We start from the raw sequence: 13429 nt of genomic DNA, 5'->3' as shown, positions 1-13429 counted from the left end.
ACTCTCCCTATAACCCAGACCCTTGAGGTCTGGCAACATCTATGTAAGTCTTTCCTATAGGAGCGTGACCATAACTCAATATAGTGCTCGATATGGCCTCACCAGCATCTTGTACAATATTATTTCCGTTTAGACTGGCCACAAGGGATGGAGGCTGCAGCCAGACCCCAACCTCCTTACTGCTGCTACCACACAGAGTGACGGTTTTCTCACAGTTTAAAGCAGACAAATGTGAGTTGTTGCACTTTGGGAGGACAAACCTAGGTAAGACTTACACAGTAGGATACTGAGGAATGTGGTAGAACAGAGCAATCTAGGAATACAGATCCATGCTTCCTTGAAACTGGCATCACAGTTAGATAGGGCTTTGAGAGCTTTTGAAACATTGCCCTTCATAAATCAAAATATATAGAGTAGTGAATAGTGGAGATGGGATACTGTGTTGAAGTTGTATAAACATTGGTGAGGCAAAATTTGGAGTATTGTGTGCAGTTCTGGTCACCTACCTACAGGAAAGAGATAAGATCAATAAGATTGATACACATAATGCTGGAGGAACTCAGCAGGCCAGGCAGCACCTAGGTAAAGAGTACAGTTGATATTTCCTTCAGCATTTTGTGTGTGTTGCTCCGATTTCCAGCATCTGCAGATTTTCTCTTTTTTGAGATCAATAAGATCAAAGGAGTTCAGAGAAAAATGTTGCTGGGACTTGAAGACCTGAGTTATAGGCAAAGGTTGAATAGGTCAGAACTTTATTCCCTTGAATATAGCATAGATTTAAGTGAGAAGGAAAAGAATTAAAAGGAATTGAGGGGCAACTTTTTCCATGCAGAGGATGGAACATGAAATGTTCTGCCGAATGAAGTGGCAGAGGTGGGTACAACCGCATCATTTAAAAAAGATGCTTGGAGAGATATATGGACAAGAAAAGCTTAGAGGGAAATGGGAAATGGGTCAACACAGGCAAATGGGACTAGCTCAGGTAAGGCAACTTGATCATCATGGACGATTTGGGCCAAAGGGCCTGTTTCTGTGTGGTATGAGTCTAGGACACTATTCTGGAGATTGTTTTTGTGCTAAAATTGAAATTAGTAACTCTTGAGAGGTGAAACAAAAGAACTTTTTACTAGTGGCATTACATTGTTCTAATATGACGAAAGTGAGAAAAAATTTTTATTGCATGGTGTTTGTAAAAAAGATATAATTCCATTATTTGCTCATAACCCTTGCTGTTTTTCAGTCTTTGTATGCAGTTTTTCATAAATTCCATTGCTTTTTTTGTTTTACTGTGACTGTCTGCTAGCAAATGAATCTCAAGGTAGTAAATGGTGACATATAAGAACTTTGATAATAAATGTACTTTGAACATTGTTAAAGTGAATGTGTGGAAATTGAAGTAAAACTTCTGGGTCTTTTCTAGTCTCCTTCAGCTAAGTAATCTGAAGTGTCTATTCCCTGGGCTAACAAGAGGAGGGGGATAGAGCAATAGAACCATAGAGAAACATCATGGCACCTAATGAGGCAATTAGTGATTCAATGTATTGAATGCATTGATTAAGTTTGCTTTAACCACCCTGACTCTTTAGGAGTGGCATGGTAGCGTAGCGCAATTACAGCGCCAGCCACCCAGGATCAATTCCCACCGCTGTCTGTAAGGAGTTTGTATGTTCTTCTCATGAATAAATATATATATAAAACAAAACTGCAATAGCTTTGGAAGGAAAAAAAGCGTGGGACTATAAGATTCTTTTTCAAAGTTATGACACTTTGAAAAGTGTCAAATTACCTTTAGGGCCAAATTACCTTTTTTCTAATCTGTACAATTCATATTATCGAAGCCATTGAACTAAAAGTTGTGACGTCCAGTCTGAATTCACACCTACTTTGTGTAAGTCAAGTTAACCACTTCCGGTGGAACTTGTCTTTTTCTGTGTGTTGAAAAGAATGTAAAATCTTATACAAGAATTAGAATGCTTGTCTCCTGTCAAGGTAAGCCTCAACACCTCTTTGTCTTAGTGTGGTTTGTCCTTCAAACTCTGGCTTTGTTCAAGCAGTTTTTAACATTTTAAGATCGTTTCTTTTATATTAATAAAATGAATTGTTCTCAGACTGGGAGGGGTGCCATGCCTGGATGATTAAATGGCTGTAATTTGCTGATTACTGGTATTTTATATGGAGCTACTTCTGTTCTTTGTCACTGTGTGTTAACCCTGATTTAAAACAGAATCTGTGCTAAACTGCAGCCAGCCCCTAAGGAAGAAAAGCAGAACAATTAGCAGCATGGGTTGTAAATGGGCAGCTTGTCTAACTAAATCTGGGTTAACTCATTCACCACTGAAGCTCCTGAGTCAATCTCGCAAGTGCTTGTGTGAACTGAGTCACCATGATGAGAATAAGGTCCTCGGAGGGCGGCATGGCAGCTTAGGGTAATGCTATACAGCACCAGCGATCACCAATCAAGGTAATCAGGTCTGTAAGGAGTTTGTAACCATGTGGGTTTCCTCCCATATTCCAAAGAAAAATGGTTTAGGGTCAGTGAGTTGCGAGAATGCCATGTTGGTACCAGAAGCAGGACAACACTTGAGATTGCTCCCAACACTATCCTTACTAATTTAGTTTGTCCTGAACAATGAGCTTCACTATATGTTTTGATGTTCCGGAGTATCAGATGACCCGGAGTATAAGCCGACCCCCCCATTTTCAAGGTGAAAAAGTGACTTTTTCATGTTACCTTTGTATAAGCCGACCCCTTTTGTAGAGGTTTTTGATTTAACCAGAAAAGATCACAAGATCTCACATGCTGGTACTCAGCTTTGCTGGATCCGGAACCAGGAAATTTTGTGAACCAGCACCTGCTAAGAAAACAGGCCTACACATTGTAGAGCGTTATAAGCAAATTCTTAATAAATAAATCAGGGAGGGAAATTTTGGATTAGGTCTCCAATGGTAAAGAATCCTCTGAAATGTAACCCCCGCAAAACCATCGTAGTCTCGTTAAAACATAACACAGGGTGGCGGGATCAGTACGTCTACTCAGTATTGAGTTTGCAACCGCCATGTACAAAAGATTAAAACGAATGTGATATGATGCTAGCTTCAAGCTGAAGGTTGTTGATTTTGCTAAAGAAACGAATAATTCTGCAGCTGCTAAAAAGTTTAGTGTAAATGAGAAACAAGTGAGAGAGTGGAGAAAGGCAGAGGACACGCTGAGGGCAATGCCAAAGACGAAATGTGCAAACGGTGGGAAAACATGCCAGTGGCCCGAACTGGAAGAAAATGTTTTAGAGTGAGTGAATCACCAGCGATCGTTCGGGTACATTGTTATCAGGGAAATAATTTGAGTTCAAGCCTTGAAATGGGACAAAAAACACCGTGAGGTCAGCGAAAATTTCAAAGCTACGCGAAGTTGGTGCACCTGATTTATGAATAGACATGATCTTGTGTTGAGACAAAAAACAAAGATTGCTCAGAAAATTCCCACGGGATGTTGTTTACGTTCAAGAACGCTGCTGGATGGATGAAGCCAGTTGCTTGAAGTGGGTTAAAGAGGTGTGGCGTTGACGTCCCAAAAGTTTCAGGAAGGAAAAGTCGCTACTTGTCTTGGATGTGTTCATAGCGCACTTGTCAGGTGAGACAAAAGCAGCATTGAAAGCTGAAAATACGGACATTGCAGTCATCCCCGGTGGTTTGATCTCCGTGCTCCAGCCACTAGATGTGAGTTTAAACAAATCATTCAAAGAATTCATGCGTCGACTGTGGAACGAATTTGACTCAAAAACAGCCAATAAATACGACCTGTCTTCCGTGTATTCGTTTTTCCAAAGTTGGCACCCTCTGTATAAGGCACCCCCTAATTTTTGGACCAAAATTTTGGGCCAAATTCTCAGCTTATGCACTGGAATTTACAGTACATGTGAGAAATAAAGTTAATTGTAAAATTTATTATCAGAGTACATATATGTTACCACACACAACTCTGAGATTCTTTTTCCTACAGACATACTCAGCAAATCTATAGAATAGTAACTATAAACAGGAACAATGAAAAGAGCCAAAGTATAGACAAAACTGTGCAAATGCTTATATAAGCAAATAGCAATAAGTAATGAGAGCTTGAAATAACAAGATAAAGAGTCCTTAAAATGTGATCGTTGGTTGTGGGATGAAGTATTGCAATCACTTGTGTGAACTGCGTCACAGTGACTTTGATAAGACCCTCAGATAAAGATAAGATCTTTAATTTTAAAGAAGAAAAGTAAAACCTTCTTGAAAGATTAGTTTCTCGAAGGAAAGAAGGCTTCAGGATTGCTTAGAGTCAGTGGACTGGGCCACGTTCAAGGACTCATCAGAGAATCTGAATGAATACACCACGGTGGTCATGGACTTTATAAAAACAGTCGAGTGTGTCCCTACAAAATCATTCAGAGTTTCCTCCAACCAGAAGCCCTGGATGAACCATGAGATCTGCAAACTGCTGAGGGCCAGGTCAGAGGCGTTCAGGTCCAGTGACCAACTAAAATACAAGAGGTCCAGGTACAGTATCTGGAAAGACATCTCATGTGTAAAGTGTCAATTCCGGACTAAACTTGGATCAATGAGGGAGGCTTGTCAGCTGCGGCAGAGCCTGAATGCTAGCACCTCCTACAAAGTAAAATCAAGCGACGTGGGAGACTAGCTTTGCTTCCAGATGTGCTCAATGCTCACTTTAACCTTTAAACCATGAAGGCACCATCCTGAACTCCCTAGCCCCCGATAACCCTGAGACTTCTAATTCTGAGGCCAACATGAAAGGATGCTTTTGGAGTCCACTGAAAGCATCTGGCCCAGACAGGGTACCTGTCCGAGTACCAAAGACCTGTGCTGATCAACTGCTGGAGTGTTCACTGAGATCTTCAACCTCTCACTTTGGCAGTCTGAGATACCCACCTGCTTCAAACAGGCTTCACTATACAGCAGAACGTGGTGGCCTGTCTCAATGATTATCATCCAGCAGCACTTGCATCCACTATGATGAAGTGTTTTGAGAGGTTGGTGCTGAAACATATCAACTCCTGCCTGAGAGGTGACTTAGATCCACTCCAGTTTGCCTACCGTCACAAAAGGTCAACAGCAGGTGGCATTTCATTGGCTTTTGACTCAACCCTAGAACATCTGAACAGCGAAGAAGCATGCATCAGGATACTCTTCGTCGGCTACAGCTCGGCATTCAATACTATCATCCTCTCAAAACTAATAAGCTTCAAGACCTTTGGCCTCAATACATCCTTGTGCAACTGAATTCTCGATCTGCTCACTTGCAGACCCCAATCAGATTGGATTGGCAAAAACACAATCCTCCACAATCTCCATCAGCACAGGTGTGCCACAAGGCTGTGTGCTTAGCCCCCTGCTCCACTCACTTTATACTCATAACTGTGTGGATAAGCACAGCTCCAATGCTATATTTAAATTTGCTGATGGCACCACTGTCGTTGGCTGGATCAAAGGTGATGATAAATCAGCATATAGGAAGAGATTGAAAATCTGGCTGAGTGGTGCCATAACAACCTCTCACTCAATGTCAGCGACACCAAGGAGCTGATTATTGACTTCAGGAGGAGGAAACCAGAGATTACAAAGTATTGGCATGTCATCTGAAACTTTGATAAACTTCTGTTGATGTGTAGTGCCCTTGAATGGAAAGGCCTACAAAAAGTAGTGAATATGGCCCAGTCCATCATGGGTAAAGCCCTCCCCATCGCTGAGCACATCTGCTTGGAACACTGTTGCGGGAAAGTAGCATTCATCATCAAGAAAGCCCCCTCCATCCAGACCATGCTCTCTTCTCCCTGCTGCCATCAGGAAGAAGATACAGGAGCCTCAGGACCTACACCACCAGTTTGAGGAACAATTATAAGCCCTCAACCATCCTGCTCTTGAACCAGAGGAGATAACTTCACTCAATTTTACTCATCCCATCGCTGAACTGTTCCCACAACCTATGGACTCACTTTCAAGGACACTTCTCAAGTTTGATATTTATTGTACATTTATTAATTATTATTATTATTTATTTTTTCTCTTCCTTTTTGTATTTGCACAGTTTGTTGTCTTTCGCACACTGGTTGTTTGCCTGTCCTGTTGGGTGTGGTCTTTCATTGATTCTATTGTGTACGGTGAATGCCTGCAAGGAAAATAATCTCAGGGCTGTATATGATGACATATATGTACTTTGATAATAAATTTACTTTGAGCATGGTTCATAAATTGACTGCTTGCCTAACTAAATCTGGATTAACTGATTCACCACTGAAGCTCCCGACTAAGTATCGCAAGTGCTTGTGTGAACTGAGTCACAGGGACATAAGAGCTTAACAAACAAAAAAAAGACTCTTATGTCTGCATGCACCATCAATCTACAGGCCATGACACTTAGGGACTTGGACTATATTATTGTATTTTTTGTATCTGTATATTTTTCTGCTATATGTGCTATCTGTGCTGTGTGTTCTGTGCTTTGCACCTTGGCCCCAGAGGAACGCTGTTTGTTTGGCTGTTTTCGCATGTATGGTTGAATGACAAGCTTGAACTTGCTCTACCAGTGCTGATCTATCATCTCTGTACTACATCCCTGCACTAACCTCACATAGCTTGATTTCCTTAACATCTTGAAATCAAAGGATCTTTATCTTGAATGTACTCAGAGACCTGCCCTTCTTGAATAAAGGTTTACAAAGATTCACTATCCACTGAGTGAGAAATTTCTTCCCAGCTTAGTCCTCAATGACCATCCCTTTAGTTTGTGATCTGATGCCTGGTTACATAGAGTCCAGCCAAGGGAAAACATCAGATTCTCATCTGCTTGTCAAATCCTTTAACAATGGTGGACACACAGGAAAGTGACTTGACAAAGGTGAAGAGAGTTTGTCAACAGGAAATGCTGGAGGATATTTAGGCTGCTGTAGAAACTGATAAGGACTATAGCTGTGAGGGCTGGTTCATTTAAAGTCAAAGAACAATACAGCACAGATATACTGTAGACCCTTAGGCCTAGTAGGTCCATGACAATCACAGTGTGTGCCCAGCTAGTTCCAAATTCCTGTGTTCGACCCATATCCCTCTAAGTCCCATTCCTCCATGTATCTGTCCAAATGTTTCTTAAATGATACTATCATACCTGCATCAACCACTTCCTGTGGCAACTTGTTTCATGTACTCACCATCCTCGGCATGAAAAAGTTGCTCCTCAGATCCCTTTTAAATCTTTCCCCTGTCATTGTTTACCAATTCCCTTTAGTTTTGCACTCCCCTACCCTGGGAAAAGGACTGTAACCATCCACTCATAATTTTAAACATTTCTATAATATCATCTGTTATTCTCCTATGTTGTAAGGAATAATGACTTAGCCTAACCAACCTCTCCCTATAATTCAGGCCCTCTATTCCTGACAATGTTCTCATAAATCTTCTCTGTAGAAGAAGTGTTGATGGTCAAAAAAGTTTGCATGAATGTAGTGGGCTGAAGGACCCATTTATGTGCTTCTGGTTCTAATTCACACCATTGGTTTTGTTAACTTACCCATCGTTCATAAACAATCCAAACCATATGAGCTTCCTAGATAATTGCTTCCATTTAACTTGGCAGGAGATCCCACAACACACACCAAATCCTTCAGGAAATCAGCAGGTCGGGCAGCGTCAATGGAGGAAAGTGAACAGGCAACATTTTGAGCAGAAACCCTGATGCTGCCTGAGCTGCTGAGTTCTTGTTCTTGGGTTGCTTGTGATGGTCAAGATTTCCTGCATCTGTAGAATCCCTTGTGTCTCCAGGATGCCGCAAGGTATTTCTCAAGAGTGTAAACAAAGTAATAAAGATGTGACACGTAGATAATCAGAATCAAATTTATTATTACTGACATATCCTATGAAATTTATTGTTTTGCAGCAGCAGTAATGTGTAATACATTGAAATCATTATGCTACAATAAGAAATATAAAAAATAAGTTGTGCAAAAAGAGAGCAAAATAATGAGGTTGGGTTCATGGACTGTTCAGAAATCTGACGGCAGAGGGAAGAAGTCATTCCTAAAACACAGAGTATCCGTCTTCAAGCTCCTGTACCTCCTCCCAGATGGTAGTAATGAGAATAGGGTATGTCCTGGATGATGAGGGTCCTTCGTGATGGATGCCGCTTTCTTGATATCCTTTTGAAGATGTCCTTCATGGTGGAGAGGCTAGTGCCTACAATGGAGTAACACTCCTGTGCATTTGCACCTCTTTAATCAAAGGCATGGTCAAAGGCTGTGTGTTTTCTAAAGAAGGAAAGCGAGTTGAGGTGGATTGGGGATGGAAGGACAGATAGAGTGTTTGGGTATCTGGAGCCATGCTGGCCAGTGTCAGGATGACAGAAATGGGATGGACAAGTGACCGGAACCAGAATGCAAAAATATCAAAAAGGGTGCAGAGATGGAGAAGTGTACAGAGGTGAGACCAAATACAGGTTTTGCAAAGACAAGAATAAACCAAGGAATTTCCAATAAACAGGTGTGGACAATTTCCAGTGGCGATTATATTAATCACTCTTAGTGTAGCGCTCGTAAGTATATTTTAATGCAGTTGTTTCTGGGGCTAATATCTTATCCTTTACTAGACTAATAGCAATTTAAAGTTGATCAGAGCTTTTCAAATGCTTATCTGCTACTATCACTAACTAATTTCTTGACAATAGAATGAATATCCTAGTAAATAATACTAAATTTGAGATGTATCATACAATATTAATTTTAAATGACACAGTTGCATTTTCCTGCTGTATGTGGAAAAGAAGTTTGGAATATGCAGGAATTCAAGAAGTACACACACCTTCCTAAATTATAGGGTTTACACAAAGTACACTGCAGATGCTGTGGTCAAATCAACACGTACAAACAAGCTGGATGAACTCAGCAGGTCGGGCAGCATCCGTTGAAATGAGCAGTCAATGTTTCGGGCCAAGACCCTTCATCAAGACTGACGAAGGGTCTCAGCCCGAAATGTTGACTGCTCATTTCAACCGTTGCTGCCCGACCTGCTGAGTTCATCCAGCTTGTTTGGATGTGTTAAATTATACAGACAGACAGACAGACAGACATACTTTATTGATCCTGAGGGAAATTGGGTTTTGTTACAGTCGCACCAACCAAGAATAGTGTAGACAATATAGCAATATAAAACCATAAATAATTAAATAATAATAAGTTAATAATGCCAAGTGGAAATTAGTCCAGGACCAGCCTATTGGCTCAGGGTGTCTGACACTCTGAGGGAGGAGTTGTAAAGTTTGATGGCCACAGGCAGGATTGACTTCCTATGACACTCAGTGTTACATCTCGGTGGAATGAGTCTCTGGCTGAATGTACTCCTGTGCCTAACCAGTACATTATGGAGTGGATGGGAGACATTGTCCAAGATGGCATGCAACTTGGACAGCATCCTCTTTTCAGACACCACCGTCAGAGAGTCCAGTTCCACCCCCACAACATCACTGGCCTTACGAATGAGTTTGTTGATTCTGTTGGTGTCTGCTACCCTCAGCCTGCTGCCCCAGCACACAACAGCAAACATGATAGCACTGGCCACCTCGTAGAACATCCTCAGCATCTTCCGGCAGATGTTAAAAGACCTCAGTCTCCTCAGGAAATAGTGACGGCTCTGACCCTTCTTGTGGACAGCCTTAGTGTTCTTTGACCAGTCCAGTTTATTGTCCATTCGTATCCCCAGGTATTTGTAATCCTCCACCATGGGATATAGGGTTGGAATGTGGACTCAGACATGATTTGTCCCACCTGGGATCTCTGCAGTTTACATATGAATCTCTTATTTTCAAAAAATCTCCTGAGCAGAATTATTCTAAACAAGACCAATGGCACAGTTAAAGATGCAACAGTTCCAGTATGATTTGTTTAAATTTGTCCAAGGGAAAACCAAGAAGCTACAAGGCATGAATTCATGGATTCTCCAATGATTCTCCATAATGCCAGTGTTGTAACCATAGGTACCAGGTTGGGATATTGAGTACCAGGAGTGGAACATGTCACAACCACGGATTCGGCAGCGCAGCAGATACAGCAATTGCGCTTATGAATATGCACGTGTCAGCTAATTATTATTTCATTGTGATGGTATTTTACTCTATTCATTCTGTCGTAGTATTTGTGAAGACACAGCAATGCTTTGCTGCCTGCAATCCGCTTTGCCTGAGAAATTGGACTGTCGAATAGCAGTATTTGTTTTATTCTTGTTGTTCAGCCTCAGTGTAGGCTTCGTTTTCCATTTGAGAGTTTTAGTTAACAGCCCTGTTTGACCTAGTGTTTATTGTTTACTTTTCCCTTTAACATTGTTTGCATTGAAGTCTGTGATCTATCAACCTGCTTCAGTGTCTCTCACTCCGCACTTGGGCCATCCATCTCCGCACCGGGTGACAAGTCTCGACCACGCAAAAATGGACCCAGCGGAGAGAGGGCAGCTGACCTTGGCCATGAGATTCATTGGTCAGAGTGATTGGTCGAGGCAACAATGTTCTGTTGGAATTCCTATGTAGAAACTCTTGTTTCTATCTCCAGCGTGACAGAAGGATCTTGCCAAGTAGTGGACCCAGCAAAGTTTGAACAGTGATGCTTTGACATTGGTGGCTTGAGGAGACGGTGCCTTTATTCTCAGTGCACGTCTTGACTCTACGTTCCGAGAGTCCCGAGTCTACATACTGAGCTTCTCTAGTCTACATTGAGTTTCTCCGGTATCCATTCCAAGCTTTTCAAGTCACAAGTAGCCAGGTTCCCAGCTTTGTGGTCCCGTAACTCTGGTTTGCATCACAAATGAGCGCTTCAAGCAAGCTTATCAATTGATTCAACAAATCATCATTCAAGTCAATAGTGTAAATTCTGGAAGAGCCCTACTCCAAAAGCAGATCCCTGGCTGGAGTGTGCAAATACACAAGTAAAGTAACCCTATCAAGAGTATTTTTAACCTCTTGATGAAAGTCATAGTACAGACTGGGAAAATTGAAATTTCATGTAGCAAATTATACAGATCTACAGAGAACCAGCTAGCTTAATGATGAAAGAAACCTGTCTATGCTGTCTTGATCTGTAAGATTGAGAGTAGATCCTAATTGTCTCTGGAAAAATTGTGAAAGATAAAATACTGAGCAAGATTTGAAAAGGTTCCTTCTCTAGTTTTCAAGTTTCATGTTGTCAAGTTTTCCCAAGGACTTTTCTCTGTGTTCTCAGGGTTTTCTTTTTCCAATCATTTCCAAGGCTTATTCAATGTGGTTAGGGTTTTTCAATGTCCTTCCCATCTCGAGGACTCCCAAGCCTCCCTCTTGGCCCTGCCCAAGGTTTCTTGATCTCTCAGTCTGTTGGGGTTCCCAGGTCCCTCAGGATTCCCCGGTCTCTCAGTCCACTGAGTACATCTACAAGGAGCACTACCACCAGAAAGCAGCATCCATCATCAAGGACAGGAGCTTTAGGTCCCACAGCACCAGGTTCAGGGACAGTTATTACCCTACAACCATCAGTCTTCTGAACCAGAATGGATAACTTCACTCACCTCAGCTTTAAATTGACTCCACAACCTACAGACTCACTTTCAAGGAGTTTACAACTCATGTTCTCACTATCACAAATTTTATTTGTGTGACTTGTCTTTTTTTGCACTTCAGTTGTTTGTCAGTCTTTGCTTATGTTTTGAACAAATACGTAAGGAGAAGTCAGTTCCACTGCAGAAAGTTTTAGAAACGGAGAACGTAGATTTAAGAAACAGTAGATGACAGAAAGTATTCTTTTTTTACACAAAGAGTTATGATCTAGAATGTACCATCATGTTATCAGATAGAAATAGATTCAACAGTAACTTCCAAAAGTTAAAGAACTCCAGAGAGAGAAAAAAATAAGACAGTGTAGATCTTTGGTAAAAGAGCATGGGACTAATTGGATAGTTTTATCAATAAGACTGCATGGGCACAAGAGGTTGATTGTCCTTCAGAGCAGTACTTTTCTGTGATTCTGTGACTCAGAGACAGTTTTCTGGCACAGTTACTCAATCAAGTATCAAAAGACATAGTGATTTTATTTATTTGTAGCGGACTTCCGTTCATATCGCAGGAGAGCAGGATTGCAGAAAATAAGAATCCAATTACCTTTATATTTGAATATACACCATGGGTTTTATTATAGGACTGAAGTCTGTGAGGTTCATAAATCCTCTTCTATTATACAGAGCTCATCTCCTCAAGCTTTTCTGCTAATGCCCTGTCAGACAAAGCTTGCCACTTTGCTGAATGTGGAGATGATGGATAGATGGTAGTCTTTTGAACGAGCATCTACTGTACATCAGAGGTAACAGCACGACACCTCCACGTAAACCTCTCAGACAATCAGCATAGTCTTTCTTATAATGAATCAATCCTGAGGCCTTTGAGTTTGGAAGATCTTCGTAATTGGAAGTTATCTAGATAAGCAGATAAGGGAGAAAGATGATTTGGTAGGTGAGAGGTGATGGGTGCAGGTGGTTTTTTTGTTAAGCATGTACACTGGTATCTATTAGTAGGCCTAATGGCTTCTTTCCGCACCTTCACTTCAATGTGAAAGACGTTGATGTCCTTGCAAAATAAATTTACTGCATAATTAAAGACAGTATAGTGATTGATTCAAGGACAATTTAAAGGCCCTGATTTCAATCATAATTAAAACAATTTGAAATAATGGGCTGTGATCATTTTTCTATTGATATTAAGTGAGGGTACTTGGAGACCTACTGTATTTTCTGAGCTGTTGACCTAGTAGTGACATCACTGTTTACAGGGCAAAAGGGAATAATGAATTCCAAGGGCTGATGACAATTTTATCAATTTGACTGAGCGAACATTAAAAATAACTCCATTGCAATTTCCACAAATTCACTTTAAAACTCATTGTATTGTAATTATCCTAATACAACCTTAATTCTCTCAGAATGAATTACCTTGATCCTCTCAGAATAACATCACCTCTACTGGCATAATTATCCAAATAAACATTCCCTCGAGACATTGTCTCCTTTAGTATGCCAACATACTGAAGGGTTAAGGGAACTTGTTTTTATTGATTTGGCTAAAGCTGTTGACTCATTCAGTCCAATATTAATTATTAAGTTGTCATGTCGGCTTGGGATTAGCAAAGTTTTTATTGTTGTTGACTTGTTTTCTCAAGCGTTGACTTTTATTGAAATTAGGCAGAGAGGCCACTCTCATTTTGTTCAAGCAGGGCTATCCGGTCTGTCCAATTTTGTTTAATTGTACTATGGGTATTTCATTATGTTCATTAGAACAAAATGAGAAGAGGTTTTTTTTTTATTATTGTCCCCAGTGTCATTTGGTCCTTGGAACAGAGTTATATGATCCATTTAGGCAGTATAGTGACTTGAAATGCATAAG

At 40.9% G+C, this 13429-nt stretch overlaps 1 protein-coding gene across 1 annotated transcript in view; it reads left to right on the top strand.

Moving 5' to 3' along the window:
- The first annotated feature begins 1938 nt into the window (after positions 1-1938).
- Positions 1939-13429, top strand: part of LOC140741573 (gasdermin-A2-like) — a 42221-nt gene continuing 30730 nt past the window's right edge. The window contains exon 1 of the mRNA XM_073071878.1: positions 1939-1989. The gene's annotated coding sequence lies outside the window, so the exon portion shown is untranslated. The remainder of the gene's footprint in view (positions 1990-13429) is intronic.

This window comes from Hemitrygon akajei, chromosome 18 (assembly GCF_048418815.1).
Source record: "Hemitrygon akajei chromosome 18, sHemAka1.3, whole genome shotgun sequence".
Classification (NCBI taxonomy): domain Eukaryota; kingdom Metazoa; phylum Chordata; class Chondrichthyes; order Myliobatiformes; family Dasyatidae; genus Hemitrygon; species Hemitrygon akajei.
This window is presented reverse-complemented; position numbering and strand designations above follow the sequence as displayed.